The 13,075-nt window shown below is 46.2% G+C and overlaps 2 protein-coding genes across 2 annotated transcripts in view; both read right to left on the bottom strand.

The window, feature by feature from the left end:
- LOC140421968 (uncharacterized) overlaps positions 1–13,065 on the bottom strand; it is a 73,702-nt gene extending 60,637 nt beyond the window's left edge. Inside the window, exon 1 of the mRNA XM_072506956.1 lies at positions 12,857–13,065. The gene's annotated coding sequence lies outside the window, so the exon portion shown is untranslated. The remainder of the gene's footprint in view (positions 1–12,856) is intronic.
- Positions 1–13,075, bottom strand: part of LOC140421927 (uncharacterized) — a 120,475-nt gene that overhangs the window by 31,573 nt on the left and 75,827 nt on the right. The window lies entirely within an intron of this gene.

The raw sequence follows: 13,075 nt of genomic DNA, 5'->3' as shown, positions 1-13,075 counted from the left end.
GTGTAGAGACTGGGGGGGAAAGTGAGACTGAGATAAACGTAGCGCAGAGTTAGAGCAGGCAGAGGGAAGCCGCAGGGCTCAGCGGGACTGTAGGTCTGGAGTGCATTTGCTTCAATGCAAGAAGTATATCAGGTGAGAGAGATGAACTGAGCGCCTGGATTACTGCATGGAACTCTGATGTAATTGCAATTAGGGAGAAATAGCTAAAAGAGGGACAGGACTGGCAGCTTAACATTCCGGATATCGTTGTTTTAGACGGGACAGAAGGGGAAACTAAAGAGGTGGGGGAGTTGCATTGCTGAATAGGGAGCAGATCACAGCTGTGTTGAGGGAGGACACATTGGAGGGATCTTTCAATGAGGCATTATGGGTGGAGCTCAGGAATAGGAAGGGTGAAATCACAATGTTGGGAGTGTACTATAGACCTCCCAATAGCCCGCAGGAGACAGAGGAGCAATTGTGTAGTCAGATACTGAAAACGTGAAAAAAGTAGGGTCGTTGTGATGGGTGACTTTAACTTCCCCCATATTGACTGGGAATCACTTACAGCCAGGGCTCGGATGGAGAGCAATTTGTTAGATGTGTCCATGAGGTCTTTTTCATACAGTATGTTGACAATCCAACCAGGGAGGGGGCCATACTAGACTTGGCATTGCGGAATGAGCCAGGCCAGATGATTAATGTTTCAGTGGGAGAGCATTCTGGGCTTAGTGACCATAATTCCATAAAATTTTGAGTAGTCATGGATAAGGATAAGAGTGGCCCGCGGGTGAGGGTGCTTAATTGGAGAGGGCCAATTACATCCAAATTAGACAGGAACAGGGGAATGTGGATTGGGAGCGGCTATTTAAGAGCAAATCCACGTCTAACATGTGGGAGGCTTTTAAAGACCAGTTGATTGAAGTGCAGGGCAGGCATGTCCCCGCAAAAATGAAGGATAGAAATGGCAGGATTCGGGAACCATGGATGACAAATTGTAAGCTTAGTCAAAAGGAAAAAGGAAGCATATGATAGGTCTCAGCATCTAAAAACTGATCACGCCCTTGAGGAGTATAAAGCCCTTGAGGAGTACAGTGAAAGTAGGAAGGAACTGAAACGGGGAATTCGGCCAGCCAAAAGGGGCCATGAAATGTCTCAAGCAAACATGGTCAAGGAGAATCCCAAGGCTTTTTATGCACATATTAGGAGCAAGAGGGTAGCAAGAGAAAGAGTAGGCCCACTCAAGGGCAATGGAGGGAAGTTCTGCGTGGACCCGCAGGAAGTGGGTGAAATGGTAAGGAGTATGGGGAAGGTCATGTCTCACCAACGTGATCGAGTTGTTTGAAGAGCTGACAAAGAAAATTGATGAGGGAAGGGCGGTGGGTGAAGTTCATATGGACATTAGTATGGACAAGGCATTTGACAAGTCCCACATGGCAGACTGGAAAAAAAACTAAAATCACATGAGATTCGGGATGGGCTGGCTAGATGGATATAGAACTGGCTTGGTTATAGAAACAGAGAGTCGCGGTGGAAGGGTGTTTTCAGAATGGAGATCTGTAGCTAGTGGTGTTCCGCATGGATCAGTGCTGGGATCTCTGTTGTTTGTAGCATATATAAATGGTCTGGAGGAAAATGTGGGTAGTCTGATCAGTAAGTTTGTGGATGACACTAAGATTGGCAGATTTGCTGATGGTGCTGAGGATTGTCAGAGGTTACAACAGGATGTAGATAGATTGGAGACTTGGGCAGAGAAATGGCAGGTGGCATTTAATCCGGACAAATGCGAGGTGATGCATTTTGGACTATCAAATCTAGGTATGAATTATACTGTAAATGGCAGAACCCTTAGCAACATTAACATACAGAGGGATTTGGGCGTGCAGGTCCACAGTTCCCTAGAAGTGGCAACACAGGTGGCCAAGGTGATTGAGAAGGCATATGGAATGCTTGTCTTCATCAGCCGGGGCAGCGAGTACAAGAGCTGGAAAATCATGTTGCAGCTATATAAAACCTTGGTTACGTTGCATTTGGAGTATTGCATGCAGTTCTGGTCACCACATTTTCAGGATGTGGAAGCTTTGGAGAGAGTGCAAAGAAGGTTCACCAGGATGTTGCCTGGTCTCCAGGTTCTTGGCTATGAGTAGAGGTTGAATAAACCAGGATAGTTTTCACTGGAAAGACGGAGACTGAGGGGAGACCTGATAGAGGTCTACAAAATAGTGAGAGGCATAGACAGGGTGGATAGTCAGAGGCTATTTCCAATGGTGAAGTGTCAATCACCAGGGGTTACAGGATCAAGGTGAAAGGGGGAAAGTTTAAGAGAGATGTGCGAGGTAGGTTTCTCACACAGAGACTGGTGGGTGCCTGGAACGGCTGCCAGAGGTTGTGGTGGAAGCAGGCACATTAGCAACATTTAAGAGGCAACTGGATGGGTACATGAATCGGGAGGAAGTAGAGGGATACGGACCGAGTAAGGGTAGAAAGTTTTTTTATTAGTTAGCACATCATGATCGGCACAGGCTTGGATGGCCGAAAGGCCTGTTCCTGTGATGTACTTTTCTTTGTTTTTACTACATCTCTAGTGATGGTATTTAATTCCTTACCCATATTTATTTAGCATTAATGGAATATTCGACACTGATGCAAAATATCTGTTTAACTCCTTTGCCATTTCCTTGTACCCCATAACTATCTCCCCAGATGTATTTTCTAAGGGGCCTCTGTGGAGTTGAGGTTACAATCAGATCAGCCGGGAACTTATTGAATGGTGGAGCAGGCTCGAGGGGCCAAGTGGTCTACTCCAGCTCCTAATTCGTATGTTATCACATCCTTTATAATAGATTGTAGCATTTTCCCTCCTACTGATGTCAGGCTAATGGGTCTGTGGTTCCCTGTTTTCTCTCTCCCTCCTTAAATAGTGGGGTTACATTTACCACCTTCCAATCTGCAGGAGCCATTCCAGAATCTACAGAATTTTGAAAGATGATCACAAATGTATCCACTATCTCTACAGCCGCCACTTTCAACGCTCTGGGATGTAGAGCAGCAGCTTTTGGAGATTTATTAGCTTTCAATCACATTAATTTCTCCAGTACTGCTGTTTCACTAATACGAATCTCTTTCAGTTCCTTGTGCTCACTAGTTCCTTGGTTCTCTAGTGTTTTGGGGACAATTTCTGTATCTTCCTCTGTGAAACAGACTCACATTGTTTAGTTTCTCTGCCATTTCCTTATTCCCCATCATAAACTCTCCTGTCTCTGCCTGGAATGGACCCACATTGGTCTTTGCTAATCTTTTTCTTTTCACATTCCTATATATAGGAGCTTTTCCAGTCGGTTTTTATGTTTCTCACCAGTTTGCTCTCATATTCTATTTTCTCTTTATCAGTTTCTTGGTCCTCCTTTGCTAAATTCTGAAACAAGTTCCCAGTCCTCAGGCTTCTTAAAAGAATCGATATTTTATGTAACTATGTAACACATCCTGAAATGCTGTGCTTGCCTGTCTAACGTTTATTGTAAGTACCCAATCTACCACATACAACTTATTCCTCAGACCTTGGCAGTTTCCTTCTGTGAGAAACACCCAGATGAATTAAACAGAGTAACCGTATACCCACCTTAGCCCATCTTCATGGCAACATGGCCGCATTGGGGTACTTCCAAACAGAAATGCAAAATTAATAAACCTTTAACTTCCAAACACCCTTTCACTCTGTGATCCTCGTGAAAACTGAAACCAAGTATTTGCCACAAGGCTCAAAGAGCATCAGCCCACTGGAGGCAAAGTCGTGAGACCGGCCAGCCCAGCAGAAAGAAACCCTCCGACCCTCCCCATTGACCAACTGACAGAATGAATGAAATGCCATGCTGCATTGAACTGAGAACAGAAACAATAACAGCAGAATCCAACCCTGTAATCACTTTGAACTTGTTGGTGTCTCAGCAGGTGTGATGAATCACAAAATCAGTTCCCACATTGGGTGCAGATGAACTCGCCACCGTCGAGGCAGCTGGGATGGATCGCTGAATTCCTCCCTAATCAGAGCAGGTGAACGGCCTCTCCACTGTGTGAATTCGCTGATGTCTCTGCAGGTTGGATGAATCACTGAATCTCTTGCCACACTGAGAGCAGGTGAATGGCCTCTCCCCAGTGTGAACTCGGTGATGTTTCGGCAGGGTGGACGAATGTCTGAATCCCTTCCCACACAGAGAGCAGGTGAATGGCTTCTCCCCAGTGTGAATTCGCTGGTGTGACTTCAAGCTGGATAACTCAGAGAATCCCTCCCCACATTGAGGGCAGGTGAACGGCCTCTCCCCAGTGTGAACTCGCTGGTGTCTCTGCAGGTTGGATAACCGGGTGAATGCATTCCCACAGTGAGAGCAGGTGAACGGCCTCTCCCCAGAGTGAACACACTGGTGACTCTTCAGGTTGGATAGACGAGCAAATCCCTTCTCACACTGGGAGCAAGTGAAAGGCTTTTCCCCAGTGTGGGCTCGCTGGTGTGGCTTCAGGCTGGATAATTCAGTGAATCCCTTCCCACACACAAAGCAGGTGAATGGCCTCTCCCCAGTGTGAATGCGTCGATGGATCTCCAGTTTAGATGGGACTCTGAATCCCTTCCCACAGTCCCAACATTTCCATGGTTTCCCCATGTTTTGGGTCTCCTCATGTCTCTCCAGGTTGGACAATCAGCCAAAGCCTTGTCCACACACAGAACAAGTGTACGGTTTCTCCCCGCGGTGAATGGTGTGATGTTTTTTCAGGCTGTGTAACTGGTTAAAGCTCTTTCCACAGTCAGTGCTCTGGAACACTCTCACTTGGGTGTGTGTGTCTCGGTGCTTTTCCAGTCACACTGATGTTTAAAATCTTTTAAAGTTGACAGATCGGGCAAACATTTCTCCTTCTAGATTCAAAGGCCGTGATATTCAGGACGATGAATTGAGTAACTCTGTCAAATCGCCACGTGACCTTTTAGATTTCTGTCTGTATCTCCTCCTCTTCTAATATCCTGGAAAAACAATTTACAGAAGTCAGCACTTTAAGACAGGATAGAAATTCAAAACAGACAATTTTTCTTTTCTCTCTTGTTCCCCCGTAACTGTAAATCTCCATCCCACACACTCTCCCTCCAGTCTCACTCTGCTGTATCTAATATTATCCCTCCCAATTCTCCTGAAGGTGCTGATTCAGGCCGATTGACAGATTCATGTTCACCGCTTCCTGAACTGGACACAGAGATCAGAATAAATAAGAGCTGTATTTGGCCATTCGACCCATCAAGCCTGCTCAACCATTCAATGAGATCATTGGCTGATCTACCTCAGCACCATTTTCCCATACTATCCCCATATCCCTCGCTATCTTCAATATCTAGAAACCTATCAATCTCTGTCTTGAAAATACTCGATAACTGAGGCTCCACAGTTCTCTGGGGTAGAGAATTCCAAAGCTTCACCACATCCCCATCTCCATTTTTCTGCCTGTTCCCTAGAACCCTTGACTGTCTCGTCAATCAGAAATCTGTCTGGGGGGTCCACGCGAGGCGGATGTGGGAGTAGCTGCTTTTCCGCAGGTTCTGGTGCCACTCGCCTAGAATCCATCATTTATCCTGATTGGCCAGCACTCATCTACCTCATCCTTGAATTAATATTTGTTCTCATATCCCTGAAAGACTTGAGGGGTAAGGTTTGGTGAGATTATGCCGAAGAACCTTATGAAATCAGTCGATAAAAGAGCGCAGGATTCAGCAGGGGCAGAGCCGCCTTTTCAACATGGCGGCCTGACCTTCAGGAGGTTTCTTGACCCCGCGCTCTCGGAGGTGGTGAAAATGATGATTGACTAGAGGCTGCCTGTGCTGACTCAATATCTGTGAGCTTATGTGGCCGAGCTGTAAAATACCATGAAGAGGCTCGATGATCCGGAGGAGAGAATCTTGAACTTTTGAGCAAGATGCCTCCTCGGCTGAGGCAAAACTTCAATCCTTGGCAAACTGTCTTAGTGACGTGGCAGAGGTCCTGGAGGACTTGGAGTACTGAGGGTCAGAGAAAGAACATTCGCGTCGTCGGCCTGCCAGAAGGTGTGGAGGGTAAGGCTCCCATTAGGTTCTTCGAGGACCGGCTGCCACGTTTTCCCAAGCTGGATGTGAAGCCTGGGTGTTTCAAATTAGAACGGGCATCGTATCCTGTCTTTGAGCCTGAGGGATAGTTTTCATCCCAGGCCTGTAATCATTCACTTCCACAACTTGAAAGATCACCAGAAGTTCCTGGAGACGGGTAATGTGAGGTGGGACCTGGCTCCATGAGGGAGTAAGTTTTTCCTTCTTCCGGGACTTTTCGGCAGCAACGCAAACGGAGCATCAAGGCTTCGGTGAAGTTTGAAGGGAACTCAAGGCTGTGGGAGTGAATTATGTCGCTTTATCCGGAGACCCTGAAAATTGTATCTGGCAACTCCGTCAAGTCTTTTGATAATCTGACTGCAGCCCTGGCCTTCGTTAAATCCACGAAGGGCAAGGATTTGGAGGGATGGTTTGCAGCTCAGACTAACTCAGGCTCTCATCCGGACTCGTTCCCCATCATTTAAAAAAAATATATTGAGAGTATCCAATGCTTTTTTTACCAATTAAGAGGCAATTTAGCGTGGCCAATTCACCTACCCTGCACATCTTTTTGGGTTGTGGGGGTGAGACCCATGGAAACATGGGGAAAATGTGGAAACTCCACACAGATAGTGACCCGGGGTCAGGATCAAACCCGTTGGCCTCTGCTTGTGATTTGAAGACTGAGAATTTTGGAGATATTGTATTCTCGGTATTTGGTGCAGTAAGGATTAAAAGCCGGAGTTAGTGCGTGTGACTTCTGCAGTCATGTTTCTTAAAGAAATCCTAGTTTGAAAGACAACTAAATTTTGGAGCCAGAGGTGCAGTTAAAGCATCGTAAAAAACGTGGGCTAATGGAGATCGAGGGGATTCCTTGTGGAGTTAATTAGATTTCAGCTTGTAAAATGATGTCATTACTGGGAGGAACAACGGTTTCAGGCTTTTTGCAGCAAAGCAGTGTTTTAGTTGAGGATTAGTTCAAGATGTGAGCAGAGGTCAAGCATCTCAGTTCAGTTGAAAATATATGTCTGTAGCTAGATTTGCAGTTTCTTTCCAAGCAGTTCAGAAGAGTGTCATTAGAAGGCGAGCTGAAACAAGCTGAAACAGCTTCCCAAGTTTCTTCATGGTTCTGACAGGATTCAGATCTTTTCTTTAAAGTGGTGACACAAGATCTCTCTTTCTCAAAGAACCTGTAAAGCAGGTTTTGCTGAGGTCTAACTGTGTTTAATGGTGGATTGAGAGCTGAGATGGTGTTTTTGTTGTTTGAGTGGGAATAAAGGTAGCAGTTAAGGGTTACTGTATTCACTGTATTGATTAGCATTGTTTAAGGGCTAATTGTCAGCTGTTTTCTGGTGTGATGTTAAACATATTTTAATATTGTGTCAGTAATAAAGTTTGTTTTCCTGTAGCACAGCCCTATTTTGTGTGAAATCACTCCTGGAGTGAGATATCCTTTTCTCACAGTCTGACAAAACACAAATAAAATATTGGGGTTTGTGTCCAGTATCCGAGCCACTGTTCGGGCCTGGTCCGGGATCATAACAGTGAGGAGGTGGGTTATGTGGATGTTTAGAGAACTTTGTACCCAAGGAGCAGAGATTTTACCTTCTTTCCAGCCCCACATCAATGTCATACTAGAAACGACAATTTGTTTGTGCCGAGGACGATCCTACACCTGGTGTCCACTTGCATCACAGGGAGCATCGTAATCGCAGACCTTCCCCCGTTTGTCTGCAGTTTCTGCTCGAGGGCTCACCCCCAGGTCGAGAATATGGAGGTTTGGAGCCTCCCTGAAAGGAGCTACATCATTTACGACGCACTTTACGGAAGAGTTTAAGTTCTTCCTTTCGGTTAATTCGACCCCTGGTATTTACCACTCCATTTTGTGGGAGACGTGTAAAACTCACTGCTAATAAAAAGTGCAGCATTCTGGAGAACCAGTGGCGTCTGGAGGTTTGTTTCGCGAAGGCGGAAGAGAATTATAAGAAGGCTCCTAGTAAACTATTGCTGAAGGAGGTTAACGCAGCAAGAGTGCCTTTGGACTCCCTGTTGACTCAGCAGGTTGAGAAAAGTTGAGAGTTTGTGAGGCAGACGTTGTACGAGTTTGGGGATAAGCCAACCAAATACTTGGCTTGTTTGAAGGGGGGGGGGGGGGGGGGGGGGCGGGGGGGCTTCAAGGGTAAGCCCTCTTTTCTTGCTAAGTTACCCTTCAGATGGTTCCCCATGGGATTTAAATATCTGGGCATGTCAATTACCCCCCTCTTTCAGACAGCTATATGGGGCCAACTTTCCACAGCTGATGGTGACTATTAGGTGGGACCTTGCCCAGTGGTCGGCTCTTCCGATTTCATGGTGAGGGAGGATTGTCTTCATTAAAATGAATGTGTTGCCCAGACTGCTGTACCCTCTGCAGATGCTGCCTGTACTGCTGTTGTTAAAGAAATTAATGGAACAATTAGCACATTTATCCGGAACAAAAATAAACCTCGCCTCAAGTTTGTTCAGCTCCAATCACCAGGAGCTAAGGGAAGGTTGGGTCTCCTGAATATCAAGTTTTATTAATTGGCCTCTCGTCTTCGGTTCATAAGAGATTGGGTTAGGATGGACCCAACATCCATCTGGCTCAATACAGAAGCAGACCAGTCAGGTCTCCCTCTATCCAAAACTGGGATAGGTTGATTATGGAATGCATCTCCATGCAATTTTTAATGTCTGTACTTCATTCCGAGTCTGATGCATTGGGTAAAGTATGGGACTCCTATCTTAAATACATACGCTCCAATTTGACTGACTTGTTCCTCCTGGGCTTTCCATGCGTGAATTCAATTTAACTTTGGCCAGGAGTGGGGCACAGTGGGTAGCACTGCTGCCTCACAGCACCAGGGACCCAGGTTTGATTCCTTGAGTGGCTGTCTGTGTGAAGATAGACATTCTCCGTGTCTGCGTGTGTTTCCTCTGAGTGCTCCGTTTTCCTCCCACAGTCCAAAGATGTGCAGTTAAAGTGGATTGATCATGCTGAATTTCTCCTTAGTGTCCAAAGAGGTGTTAAAGAAATTACTGCAACAATTAGCACATTGATCTGGAACAAAAAGTAACCTCGCCTCAAGTTTGTTCAGCTCCAATCACCAGGAGGGTTAGGTGGGTTGACCATAATTAATGCACAAGGTTACAGGGATAGGGCAGAGAGTGGATCTTATTGAAGTGTTCTTTCCGCGGGTCAGTGCAGATTTGAAGGGGCAAATGGCCTCCTTCTGCACTATATAAATTCTATGTCATCTCTGTTCTGTTATTCATTTGAATTTGACTATAGTCTGTTTTATAATATATTGGGGTGTGCGACCTGCATCGTTATCCTCCGTTTTTATATAATCTTACCCTCTTTCCCCACTCACTATGTTAACCTGTTAACTGGTTGTTCACTGATCTGGCATTTCATCTAAAGGTCCCTCAAATATCCTGTTCCAAATTAATTCTGCAATGTGTTGTATTTATGCGGCAATAGCTCTTGTTCTGCTCTGTGACCATTTTCCACCAGTTTTTCTGTTACGCTGCTGCATTCATTGTTTAAAAAATGGTTTAAAAAAAATATATATATTAAAAATCTGTCTAACTCATCCACTCATCCATGAATATATTTAACTACCCCCAAGCCTCCACTGGTCCCCGTGGAAGAGAAATCCAGAGACTAACAACCCTGAGGGAAGAGATGACTGGAAATATATAATGTAGCTACAGCACAATATTACAAGGCTAGAAATAATAATAAAAGTACTTTATTACTGAACCATAAATAATATATCTAATCTGCACCATCTAACAACACTGGACATCTCCGTCTGATAGTAATTTATTGTCCCCCTTAAATGTCAACCATCTCCTGGGGAAACCAGCCATTTAATCATGAACATTAGAAAACTGACCATCCTTTTAGCCAGACAAACAAATGTATCAAGGGCGGCACGGGTGGCACAGTGGTTAGCACTGCTACCTCACAGTTCAGGGACCCAGGTTCAATTGTGGCCTCGGATGACTGTCTGTGTGGAGTTTGCGCTTTCTCCCCGTGTCTGTGTGGGTTTCCTCCGGGTGCTGTGGTTTCCTCCCACAGTCCAAAGATGTGCAGGTTAGGTGGATTGGCCATGCTAAATTTCCCCTTAGTGTCCAAAAGGTTAGGTCGGTTCACTGGGTTACAGGGATAGGGTGGAGGCGTGGGCTTAACTGGGGTGCTCTTTCTAAGGGCCGGTGCAGACTCGATGGGCTCCTTCTGCACTGTAAATTCTATGATTCTATGAAGCTGAGGGAGTAAAGGATGTCAATGTTTTTAAGAGAGCGACGTGGATCAAGCTTTCCAGAGTCTGCACCTTCCCTGGATTCACTTCCTTTCCCTTCAGTTGCTGCATGTCACTAATTGAAGGTCAAAATGAGAAAAGAAATGGAAAGGGGGAGAAAAGAAAGTGTTTTACTCACAGATGTTGGAGACAGGGGAAGTTTCAGTCTGTGTAAAGCTCAATCTTCATTCGGGGAAGTTTCAGTCTGTGTAAAGCTCAATCTTCATTCGGTGAAAGACTGCGGTGCGGCAACCGAAGAGGAAAGGGTTGAATTGGACCCTCCGGAAGGTCGCTGCCCTAGACTCGACATGTATGCTCAAGTCGTCAGGAGTTGCGTCAATGCCAGATTCATCAGTCGCATTCACAAGACAGCCCCGAACATCACCCAAGCACAACGCAATGCCATCCACGTTCGAAGACCAACCGCAACATAGTCATCAAACCAGCAGACAAAGGAGGGGCCACCATCATACTGAACAGAACGGACTACTGCAAAGAAGTGTACCGACAACTCAACAACCAGGAACACGTCAGACATTACCTGCAGATCCGACCAAGGAACACACCCGCCAACTCAATAGACTGATCAAGACCTTGGATCCAGACCTTCAGAGCACCCTACGTCCTCTCTTCCCACATACTCCCCGCGTTGGAGATCTCTACTGCCTCCCGAAAATACACAAGTCCAACACACCAGGCATGCCTATCGTGTCAGGCAATGGGACCCTGTGTGAGAACCTCTCTGGCTACATCGAGGGCATCTTTGAAACCCATCGTACAAGGAACGTCCAGCTTCTGTCGCGATATGGCGGACTTCTTACAGAAACTCTGCACCCATGGGCCAATCGAACCAGGAACATTCCTCGTCACAATGGACGTCTCGGCACTCTACACCAGCATCCCCCATGACGACGGCATTGCTGCAACAGCCTCAGTACTCAACACCATTAACTGCCAATCTCCAGATGCAATTCCGCAACTCATCCGCTTCATTCTGGATCACAACAGCTTCACCTTAGTCAACAAGTTCTTCATCCAAACACACGGAACAGCCACGGGGACCAGATTCGCACCTCAATATGCCAACATCTTCATGCACAAGTTTGAACAAGACCTCCTCACCGCACAGGACCATCAACCAACGTTATACACCAGATACATTGACATTTTGTTCCTTTGGATCCACAGCGAACAATCACTGAAACGTCTACATGATGACATCAATAAGTTCCATCCCACCATCAGACTCACCATGGACTACTCTCCAAAATCGGTTGCATTCTTGGACACACTCATCTCCATCAAGGATGGTCACCTCAGCACTTTGTTTTACCGCAATCCCACGGATAACCTCACAATGCTCCACTTCTCCAGCTTCCAACCTAAACATATTAAAGAAGCTATTCCCTATGGACAAGCCCTCCTATACACAGGATCTACTCAGACGAGGAGGAGCGTAACTGACATCTACAGATGCAGAAAGATGCTCTCGTACGGATGGGACATGGCGCTCGACTCATCGATCGACAGTTCCAACGCGACATAGCAAAAAAACGCACCAACCTCCTCAGAAGACAAACATGGGACACAACAGACAGAGTACCCTTCGTCATCCAGTATTTCCCCGGAGCGGAGAAACTACAACATCTTCTTCACAACCTTCAACATATCATCGATGAAGACGAACATCTTGCCAAGGTCATCCCCACACCCCCACTACTTGCCTTCAAACAACCGTGCAACTTCAAACAAACCATTGTTTGCAGCAAACTACCAACCTTCAGAACAGTGACCACGACACCACACAACCCTGCCATGGCAATCTCTGCAAGATGTGCCAGATCATCGACATGGGTACCACCATTACACGCGAGTACATACTCGTGCGACTCGGCTAATGTTATCCACCTCATACGCTGCAGGAAAGGATGTCCCGAAGCATGGTACATTGGCAAGACCAAGCAGACCCTGCGACAATGGATGAAGCGACATCGCGCAACAATCACCAGGCAGGAATGTTCCCTTCCAGTCGAGGAACACTTCAGCAGTCAAGGGCATTCAGCCTCTGATCTCCGGGTAAGCGTTTTCCAAGGTGGCCTTCAGGATGCGCGACGATGCAGAATCGCCGAACAGAAACTTATTGCCAAGTTCCGCACATATGAGTATGGCCTCAACCGGGACCTTGGATTCATGTCGCAGTACATTGACCCCCACCCACCCCCACCATCTGGCCAGGGTTTGCGAAATCCTACCAACTGTCCTGGCCTGAGATAATTCATATCTCTTTAACCTGGGATTACCCCTCTCTGGATCTGTAGACTTAATTACCTGCAAATGCCCGCATTCAAAGCATTGTCTTGCATCTTTGACTGTGTCTATATATGTTTCTGGAACCTACCTCTTCATTCACCTGAGAAAGGAGCAGCGCTCCAAAAGCTAGTGATTTGAAACAAACCTGTTGGACTTTAACCTGGTGTTGTAAGACTTCGTACTGTGCTCACCGCAGACCAACGCCGGCATCTCCACATCACTGTCTTTAAGAGAAAGAGAGAGAGACCTGGGCCAAGCTTTGCAGAGTCTGCACCCTCCCTGGATTCACTTCCTTTCCGTTCAGTTGCAGCAAGGGACCAACTGAAGGCCAGAATGAGAAAAGAAAGTGTTTTGCTCACAAATG

Source organism: Scyliorhinus torazame, chromosome 5 (assembly GCF_047496885.1).
Source record: "Scyliorhinus torazame isolate Kashiwa2021f chromosome 5, sScyTor2.1, whole genome shotgun sequence".
Taxonomy (NCBI): Eukaryota; Metazoa; Chordata; class Chondrichthyes; order Carcharhiniformes; family Scyliorhinidae; genus Scyliorhinus; species Scyliorhinus torazame.
This window is presented reverse-complemented; position numbering and strand designations above follow the sequence as displayed.